At 33.1% G+C, this 11,355-nt stretch overlaps 1 long non-coding RNA gene across 1 annotated transcript in view; it reads left to right on the forward strand.

The window, feature by feature from the left end:
- The first annotated feature begins 5,496 nt into the window (after positions 1–5,496).
- The window catches only part of LOC114580624, a 20,596-nt gene continuing 14,737 nt past the window's right edge, over positions 5,497–11,355 (forward strand). The window contains exon 1 of the long non-coding RNA XR_003702117.1: positions 5,497–5,728. This is a non-coding gene — a long non-coding RNA (uncharacterized LOC114580624). The remainder of the gene's footprint in view (positions 5,729–11,355) is intronic.

An 11,355-nucleotide genomic window follows, 5' to 3' on the forward strand; every position in this document is an offset into this window, starting at 1 on the left:
GTATATATTAAGTAGAGGAATAGCAGCATAGCATGATCTTTGATCTTCTTATAGGGGCTTTTTGGCTACAAGTAGGATTAGTAAATCCTGTAGATTCAGATATAATAAAAATTGAAGGTGTTAAATCTAGATGTTAAAACAAGTTAAATCCTAATACGCTGTTTGGATCATGTTGTCAAGATTTAGTATTTATATGAAAGAGAAGAAGGTGCAGAATAAAGAGAAAGTGTGTAAATCTCTTATTCTACTTCCCTTAAGGATTTACTAAATCCAGGATTTGGACTGACACTAAAGTGAAACAGGGCAGCGTGATTTAAGAGGCAATAGAATTTATGTGATTCAATAACTGTTTGGCAATATTTGGCCTAAATCCTGATTGAATCTTTCTAAAACTTGCAACAAAGTAACCTTTCATATTTATTTCTTCTCCTTTGATTTTGATATCACACCGATGAGGTTTTATTACTATAATTTGAATTTTAGATCGTGGAATTTGAGTTCATACCTTACTGGCTGTGATTCTCTTTGGAACTTCCTTCCAATGTCCGCACCTAGAATTAGGCTGGGATGCTATATCTATATGGTATAAAGGATAAAATGCATGGTTTCTCTAGTTAGCTTTGCCAATCCATCCATATACGCATAAAAGCTATTCTTAATAATCTATGCATACTGAAACGCAATTTAACAGAGATAAATTGCCCTTGCATGTTGAAATTAGAATCTAATTCCATGTCTCCTGTGAAATTCTGGATTTATTTTGAAATTACTATTGATTTTTTGCACATAATATGCAGAATGTGTACGGATTGGAAGGGGGGGATGCTAATTAAGAAAAATGTTTGGGTCAGGGTATATATCCTTATCAAAATTTAGGATGCCTTAAAGTCGATGAATTTCTTTGAAACGAGGATGACCAATTAAAGTTTGTATTGTATTCATATCTAAATAAATCCAATGGCTTTGAGACTAATCCTGATAAAAAAAATTGATTAGGATATTTGACTCTTTTTTTTCCTTTGCTTAACTAATATGGCTTAAATATACCAATTATCTCCTTCTATCTATCATCCACACTAACTCGATAGCTGCAATGCATAGCTCATGCTTAAACAAACGCTCATATGCCTGACCATAAAACTGCAGATTACACATCTATCATGGTAATGAACCACAATAAATAAGAAACTTTTATACTATAAAAAATAATCATTTATCTTTGAATTTAATATTTCACGCTCATTCAATTTTAGTACTAATGCATATTTGAGCAGTCTAAATCAAATTTAAGACTTAAATGCATGCACAATATCCATGTTCATGTCATGATCTTGATTAAAACTGAACAATTTAATGACTGTGCTATCCTGGATCATTGGTCTAACATATTATTTTCTGGCATATATGCTATTTTTTGTTCTCATTTTTTCTGGTTAAAGCTAATTAACCAAGCTGTATATTATGCTTGATCCTGCCTAGAGTCCATAGACTGGGAAACTTGCTCTTTGAAATGGATTTAGTATATTGTTTAACTTAAAATTTATGTGGTAAAAATTAGCAAATCCAGTGTTCAAGTATTGGTTTTTTTTTCCTTGGCAATAATTCAAATTCTTGGAAGGAAATCTAACAATATTGATGATATGGGAATAGGTAAATGTTGAAGAATTGGCTAATGTCTTTATATGGTTTTGCTGCTTCTATATTAATCACTTGGGTATCGATTTTTGCTTTTGGGTGACTAGCATGTTTCAAATTAGGCGCATGTTGTTCATTAAACCCTGTAATATGTCTTGAGCATCCACTATATAAATATCACATGCCTCCACCAGTCTCTCTTTGTGAAGACACACCTAAAAAATTAAATTAAATAGTTCATTTTGGGACCCAGATTTAATTGGGCTAATTTTAAATAAAGCCTTTAAAAAATTATGCATTTTGCATAATTGAAAGTGTAGGTTTGGTACCCTTAGGTTACCCACATATATGATGAATGTGGATGAAAATGTTGTCGCTCTGCAATACAAATCAGAAAGGAATGCTTTGATTATTAAAAAAATCTAAGCAGATATACCAAAACAAACTCAGATCTCAACATGCACCTTTCCCTTAATCAGCCTGTCATTTTCCCTTATCAGACCTGAAACAGATGCAATAAGAAGGTATGAGCAACCACAGCTAAGCATACTACATTCAACCTACCCAAGTCTTTAATAATTTAAAATACCAATAATAAAGTGGAAATACTAAAATGGATTCATCCGTATTGAGCTTCAACCAGATTACTCAAAATAAAAAAGTATTTATAGATCAGTAAACAGTTTCTTTAACACACCATTCTGATGTGATTAGATAACCTATCTTAGTATAATCTAGCCCTGTTAATATAAGATTAAATGGACAAACGTGTATCTAGTTTTTTTTAAATGCATTTGCTCTTCCACGTCAACTCTATTGCATTGCCTACATTAGTTTATTGATCAGGATAGAAGAGTCAATGGTACTTTAGTTGTGAGCAATTAAGCTTGAATATAAGGAACATTGCTATACTACTACAACAACAACATCAAGTTTACATCCCACTACATGAATACTTTTTATCTATTCTGTCATGTTAAGAGTCAAATTTTTATTTAAATCTAATAAAAAAAAGGTCATTTCATATGTTGGTTGAAAATCAGCTTCATAATATGTTATAATCTTATTGGCATGATGATGTTTGCTATATATATATATATATATATATTACTTTTGGTTTTTAAGTTTAGCCATTTTCTTTCATTGAAGCATTGGGTCTTGGTTCCTTTTGGTTCATTTATCTTGATCATTATTATCCATGGTGTCCCAGCCAAATGGTAAAGGCATTATGAATGCTTTTTCATTTCTTATTAATATTTGCGCTTGTTGTTCTAAGTTGGATATGTAGGATCATTCATCTAAACTTTTCATACTAGCTTGGTCCCTTCACTTTATTGCTTCTACTTCCTTCAACTCTTCACGTTCTTTAAGAATGTTCTGTTTGCCAAAGAAAAACTAGGGTATTGTTCTCTACCTAGACAATAGATCCTCCATGCACAGGGATGCCTCATCTCTTTGTCATTATCATGACTGTAACAGAACCAATGGGGGAGACCCGGCTGCCTTGTCTAGGCCTCACTGATGAACCATACAAGAGCGAATCAAATTAGTTTTAATTCTTTATTTGGTTCAGCCACTCTTGATCATTTTATTGTAAGTTAAAGGTCAATGGACATTAATGAACCATCTTTAATTGAGGGTGCCCTTGGCATGATCAAATTGACTCAGTGGTCAAATGCTAATAGAAGTAGTTAACTCTCCATTTTTAGTGAAGCAGGGCTGCCACTTGTTTTTTGAATTCTGGTTAAACTAATAACATATTAAAAGACAATGGAGGTCGCTGAACATTTCTGAGCATGGGTAGTTTTGAAGGATATTTGATTTGTTTGTTATGCTACTAAATGCTTAAAAAATTTGTATCAATAAAATCAATTATTAATTTCAAACAGTTCAACTTAATCTCTTCATTTTAGCCACAATGGCAAGGCCTCCTTGGACTCCTAGGAAGCATTGAAGTATGGGTTGTAAGTAATTTACACCAACAATGGGAGTTGCAATGGATCTATTTACAATTAATATCTATTATTTTGAAAACAAAGAATTGCACACATACCATCAAAATCATGCATATTTAAAAATTGAACTCCTCTAGAAGAATGAACTGTCAGGTTGTTGGCAATTAGATGAAAGTGACAAATATTAGTTGGGGTTTATTAGTGCTCTTCATATTATTAGAAATAGAGATAATTCAACATTTGTTATGTATCCATACAAGACTTGAGTGCTGCATATGTAATTTTGCTTTTGAAGATTAATCATTCTTCTATTTTTTCAGTGAAATGTCAAAAGATTTAGACTCATACAAAATAGGAAATACTAGATGTCAGGTGCCCCCAACTTATGTTGATAATCAACTTGATATTGAATTGGGAGACAAAAGTGGATATTAAAATCTTCTTTTGATCTGTTTATGGAAGTACTATTATGGCAATCTCTGTCAAATATCATAGCTTTTAGATCTGGCATTAAGAGAATGAATAAATGAGATTGATGCTAGATGTCAAGTGCCCCCATGGATAATGAATCTACTCGTGAATATGAATTGAATATGAATAGAGCAAGGTTGTGATATCTTATGAATCATTCAATAAAGTTATTTGAAAGAGTAATGGGAAGCAAATTTAGTCAAATTTGATCGTAAATTTTTGTCAATTTTGGGAAATCAATTTAGTTGCATCTCAAGAAGATCTTCTATGAAAGAGATTTTTGGGTCAAGATAATTAATAAAAATATTGAAAGTAGAAAGTATTTTTATATGATTTTTATTGATCTTGAGTAGTATATGATTTAGTACCATAAGAATAGATTAAGTGTATTAAAGAAGAAAGATGCGTGTCAAATGTAAATTGAAGTTATTAAAGATATATATGATGGAGCTTTGACTGGTTTTAGAAATAGTTGTGATGCATGACATTTTCGGGTCTAGGATTTGCTAATATAAGCCTAAGCTGGATGCAAAAAAACAAGAACAAAAGATTAAAACTCACAGGTCATTAACTATAGTTTTAGGCTAGGTTTAGTCTTGTTATGCAAAATGAAAAAAAAAAAAAACTTAATTAAAATGATTATTTAAACATCACCTAAATATGAAATTTTGCAAGGAAATTTGAGAGTGAAATAATGTAAAACGATAATTAGGATTCACATAGTAAAAAAAAATAAAAATTTATAGCGACTTGCCCAAATCTCAGTCATTTACTCAAAATCAATTATAAAGCACCTATACGAAAAATACAAAGATAGAAGATACCAAATAGCAGATCCAAGTCTCATTTTGATATAAGGGGATGCTTCCCCCAGATTATTAAGATTTGCATATTGCTTGTAGAGTTCATATCCAATTGAATGCATAAGTTTTGAGAGGAAACATGAAATTGTATCAAGCATAAACTTGCTTTTATTGCATGCCTCATCAGTCTTGTTCTTAACCCAAAAAATATGTGCATCATGTTTGAAGAATTCACTTCCAACAGCACAACATTTTTGAGAGAAAATATGCGATTGTATGCATAGAATGATTTTTTTTTTTTACATCCTTCAGGGAACTTGAAAAGACCCACAATTGATAGTTTCTCAAAAACTATAAAATCTTGCTAAAATGCAACTCCTTAATTCAATAATCTCTAAGTCCAACCGAAACAATAAGTTTCCAATATAACTATTTCAATTAACAGCTTTCGATGCTTTGAAACATGTAGTCGAACTTTGGCTACAATAGGAAAGCCGTAGAAGGTAACAATCAACCATCTAATTCCCTATTAAATTTGGAAGCCGGTAGGCAACAACAATTTAGGATACAAAATCTGTTGGTGGAAAGAAAATTGACAGCTGTAATGAAGTTAAGGCCGAGGTTGGATGGAAAATTTGCTAGCATGAAGGATGACGACAGAAAGGAGGCGCCGTGCCCGCCGGATACGGTTAATCAGGTGGTAGAGAACCTGGGTAAGAACAGGACGTCGATGGGGTATGTGGAAATAGATCAGGTTACGGTGAGAGCTGAAGCCGGTGGCGAATTGGAAGGATTGGTGGCTGGAGGTGTGGAGCTAGGGCAACCTGATTTCATAGAGGATGTGAGGTTTCAGTGATCTTGTTGGTATGCTATGATTTCTTAACCTTGTTTTATATTTCTCATCAATAAATGATGCTTTGATATATTTGCTTGGGGGTTTTATATAAATAGTACTGAATTGAAGTTCTCTAATCAGGTTGCTTATGACGCTGCATTTGTTTTTCTATGGAGAATATCGTAAAAAATAACAATTACTAGGTTACTTTAGGATGCTTCTATTGGTTATAGTAAGTAGAGTTACGGCTTGGAATATAAACTGTATATATTAAGTAGAGGAATAGCAGCATAGCATGATCTTTGATCTTCTTATAGGGGCTTTTTGGCTACAAGTAGGATTAGTAAATCCTGTAGATTCAGATATAATAAAAATTGAAGGTGTTAAATCTAGATGTTAAAACAAGTTAAATCCTAATACGCTGTTTGGATCATGTTGTCAAGATTTAGTATTTATATGAAAGAGAAGAAGGTGCACAATAAAGAGAAAGTGTGTAAATCTCTTATTCTACTTCCCTTAAGGATTTACTAAATCCAGGATTTGGACTGACACTAAAGTGAAACAGGGCAGCGTGATTTAAGAGGCAATAGAATTTATGTGATTCAATAACTGTTTGGCAATATTTGGCCTAAATCCTGATTGAATCTTTCTAAACTTGCAACAAAGTAACCTTTCATATTTATTTCTTCTCCTTTGGTTTTGATATCACACCGATGCTGTTTTATTACTATGATTTGAATTTTAGATCGTGGAATTTGAGTTCATACCTTACTGGCTGTGATTCTCTTTGGAACTTCCTTCCAATGTCCGCACCTAGAATTAGGCTGGGATGCTATATCTATATGGTATAAAGGATAGAATGCATGGTTTCTCTAGTTAGCTTTGTCAATCCATCCATATACGCATAAAAGCTATTCTTAATAATCTATGCATACTGAAACGCAATTTGACAGAGATAAATTGCCCTTGCATGTAGAAATTAGAATCTAATTCCATGTCTCCTGTGAAATTCTGGATTTATTTTGAAATTACTATTGATTTTTTGCACATAATATGCAGAATGTGTACGGATTGGAAGGGGGCGGGGGATGCTCATTAAGAAAAATGTTTGGGTCAGGGTATACATCCTTATCAAATTTTAGGATGCCTTAAAGCCGATGAATTTCTTTGAAACGAGGATGACCAATTAAAGTTTGTATTGTATTCATATCTAAATAAATCCAACGGCTTTGAGACTAATCCTGATAAAAAAAATTGACAAGGATATTTGACCCTTTTTTTTCCTTTGATTAACTAATATGGCTTAAATATACCAATTATCTCCTTCTATCTATCATCCACACCATCTCGAGAGCTGCAATGCATAGCTCATGCTTAAACAAACGCTCACCATAAAACTGCAGATTACACATCTATCATGGTAATGAACCACAATAAATAAGAAACTTTTATACTATAAAAAATAATCATTTATCTTTGAATTTAATATTGCATGCTCATTTAATTTTAGAACTAATGCATATTTGAGCAGTCTAAATCAAATTTAAGACTTAAATGCATGCACAATATCCATGTTCATGTCATGATCTTGGTTAAAACTGAACAATTTAATGACCGTGCTATCCTGGATCATTGGTCTAACATATTATTTTCTGGCATATATGCTATTTTTTGTTCTCATTTTTTTGGTTAAAGCAAATTAGCCAAGCTGTATATTATGCTTGATCCTGCCTAGAGTCCATAGACTGGGAAACTTGCTCTTTGAAATGGATTTAGTATATTGTTTAACTTAAAATTTATGTGGTAAAATATTAGCAAATCCAGTGTTAAGTATTGTTTTTTTTTTTCTTGGCACTAATTCAAATTCTTGGAAGGAAATCTAACAACATTGATGATATGAGAATATGTAAATGTTGAAGAATTGGCTAATTTCATTATATGGTTTTGCTGCTTCTATATTAATCACTTGGGTATTGATTTTTGCTTTTGGGTGACTAGCATGTTTCAAATTAGGCGCATGTTGTTCATTAAACCCTGTAATATGTCTTGAGCATCCACTATATAAATATCACATGCCTCCACCAGTCTCTCTTTGTGAAGACACACCTAAAAAAAATCAAATTAAATAGTTCATTTTGGGACCCAGATTTAATTGGGCTAATTTTAAATAAAGCCTTTAAAAAATTATGCATAATTGAAAGTGTAGGTTTGGTACCCTTAGGTTACCCACATATATGATGAATGTGGGTGAAAATGTTCTCGCTTTGCAATACAAATCAGAAAGGAAAGCTTTGATTATAAAAAAAAATCTAAGCAGATATACCAAAACAAACTCAGATCTCAACATGCACCTTTCCCTTAATCAGCCTGCCATTTCCCCTTATCAGACCTGAACAGATGCAATAAGAAGGTATGAGCAACCACAGCTAAGCATACTACATTCAACCTACCCAAGTCTTTATAATAATTAAAAATACCAATAATAAAGTGGAAATACTAAAATGGATTCATCCGTATTGAGCTCCAACCAGATTACTCAAAATAAAAAAGTATTTATAGATCAGTAAACAGTTTCTTTAACACACCAATCTGATGTGATTAGATAACCTATCTTAGTATCATCTAACCATGTTAATATAAGATTAAATGGAAAAACGTGTATCTAGTTTTTTTAAATTGAACTCCTCTAGAAGAATGAACTATCAGGTTGTTAGCAATTAGATGAAAGTGACAAATATTAGTTGGGGTTTATTAGTGCTCTTCATATTATTAGAAATAGAGATAATTCAACATTTGTTATGTATCCATACAAGACTTGAGTGCTGCATATGTAATTTTTCTTTTGAAGATTAATCATTCTTCTATTTTTTCAGTGAAATTTCAAAAGATTTAGACTCATACAAAATAGGAAATACTAGATGTCAGGTGCCCCCAAATTATGTTGATAATCAACTTGATATTGAATTGGGAGACAAAAGGGTGTAGTAAAATCTGCTTTTGATCTGTTTATGGAAGTACTATTATGGCAATCTCTGTCAAATATCATAGCTTTTAGATCTGGCATTAAGAGAATGAATAAATTAGATTGATGCTAGATGTCAAGTGCCCCCATGGATAATGAATCTACTCGTGAATATGAATTGAATATGAATAGAGCAAGGTTGTGAAATCTTATCAATCATTCAATAAAGTTATTTGAAAGAGTAATGGGAAGCAAATTTAGTCAAATTTGATCGTAAATTTTTGTCAATTTTGGGTAAATTTTTGTCAATTTTGGGAAATCAATTTAGTTGCATGTCAAGAAGATCTTCTATGAAAGTGATTTTTGGGTCAAGATAATTAATAAAAATATTGAAAATAGAAAGTATTTTCATATGATTTTTATTGATCTTGAGTAGTATATGATTTAGTACCATAAGAATAGATTAAGTGTGTATTAAAGAATAAAGATGCGTGTCAAATGTAAATTGAAGTTATTAAAGATATATATGATGGAGCTTTGACTGGTTTTAGAAATAGTTGTGATGCATGACATTTTCGGGTCTAGGATTTGCTAATATAAGCCTAAGCTGGATGCAAAAAAACAAGCACAAAAGATTAAAACTCACAGGTCATTAACTATAGTTTTAGGCTAGGTTTAGTCTTGTTATGCAAACTGAAAAAAAAAAATACTTGCTTAAAATGATTATTTAAACATCACCTAAATATGAAATTTTGCAAGGAAATTTGAGAGTGAAATAATGTAAAACGATAATTAGGATTCACTTAGAAAAAAAAAAAAAAGATTATAGCGACTTGCCCAAATCTCAGTCATTTACTCAAAATCAATTATAAAGCGCCTATACGAAAAATACAAAGATAGAAGATACCAAATAGCAGATCCAAGTCTCATTTCGATATAAGGGGATGCTTCCCCCAGATTATTAAGATTTGCATATTGCTTGTAGGGTTCATATCCAATTGAATGCATAAGTTTTGAGAGGAAATATGAAATTGTATCAAAGCATAAACTTGCTTTTATTGCATGCCTCAGCAGTCTTGTTCTTAACCCAAAAAAGATGTGCATCATGCTTGAAGAATTCACTTCCAACAGCACAACATTTTTGAGAGAAAATATGCGATTGTATGCATAGAATGATTTTTTTTACATCCTTCAGGGAACTTGAAAAGACCCACAATTGATAGTTTCTCAAAAACTATAAAATCTTGCTAAAATGCAACTCCTTAATTCAATAATCTGTAAGTCCAACCTAAACAATAAGTTTCCAATATAACTATTTCATGTAACAGATTTCGATGCTTTGAAACATGTAGTCGAACTTTGGCTACAATAGGAAAGCCGTAGAAGGTAACAATCAACCATCTAATTCCCTATTAGATTTGGAAGCCGGTAGGCAACAACAATTTAGGATACAAAATCTGTTGGTGGAAAGAAAATTGATAGCTGTAATGAAGTTAAGGAATATTTTGTACAAGACACAACCATAGTGATCTTACCCAATAAAGAGCCGACATTAGCAACAATGACACTTACGAAATTAGCAGCAACACTATCTTGAACTTCAGTGGTAATGAAAATCGCAAAGTAGTGGAAGCCAAATAGAAAATAAGACAATTGATACCAACCAATAACAATATGAATTCAATTATACAAGGAACTAATGCGATCTCTGACTCCTAGCTACAACGATAATGAGGAAACACGCTTGGACAAAGATTCATATGTGCCAAAATAAGGAATTTTGAACAACTAAGCTAGGGAATTCAATAAGAGCTAAATCGGATAGCTTGCAATCTAAGTAGTAAATCATAATAGACCAAGGGAATAAAATTGTTAGAAAACTGTTGGGCCGGGATTACCGATCCCGCCTGGACCCGCGCTGGTCTACAGGCGGAGAAATGGGGGGGGCGGGCTTCAGCCGAACCAAGGAGGGACCCCCACTTAAGTGGGGGTATTTTGGGGAGGGAAGGGTTTTTTTTTTAATGTGTATGAAGGGAGCCTTTAGGGTTTAGTTTTGGGGTATTATGAAAAGTGTATTCTCTCTCTTAGTTTCTCCTTAGCTTCCTTCTTGCTCTTTTCTAGGGTTTTCTTGTGGGAGATCTTGTCCTTCTCGAAGTGGACAAACTTATCTCGTTTTCTCTTGGTTTTCTTATGCAAAGGTTTTAACTTCTCATCTTAACCCTCTTGTGATTGTTCTTCTTTGGTTTTGGTGGAGAAATCCCTCTTTTTGGGGGAAAACTAGGGCAAAACCGAAATTGTCTAAACCTAAGGCGTATCAATTTGGTATCAGAGCTCTTGATCCTAGAAGGCATGGCGTCGAAGAAAGTAGAAGCTTTGGAGGGAGAGATGGGCCAATTGAAAGAGGAGGTAGGTGAGAAACTTTCGTCGATGGAGGGAAAATTTTCATCCTTGGAAGAAAGATTTGGGGGAATGGAAGAGATGATCCGGAAATTGTTAGAAGCTCAACTTGCCCAATCAAACCCTAAGGAAAAAGGGAAATCTCCGGTGACAAACCCTAACCCTAATTTTCCAATTAGGGAAGAAGGAGTAAATCAGAGTGAAGATGGCATGCAAGGGCAATGGCCAAGGGAAGGAGGAGAAGGGTCGGGAGTAGGTGGTCCTTGGGGAATGACCGGTGGTCAAGGGGGCCGGCCA

Source organism: Dendrobium catenatum, unplaced genomic scaffold (genome assembly GCF_001605985.2).
Source record: "Dendrobium catenatum unplaced genomic scaffold, ASM160598v2 fragScaff_scaffold_1132, whole genome shotgun sequence".
In the NCBI taxonomy this organism is placed as follows: Eukaryota; Viridiplantae; Streptophyta; class Magnoliopsida; order Asparagales; family Orchidaceae; genus Dendrobium; species Dendrobium catenatum.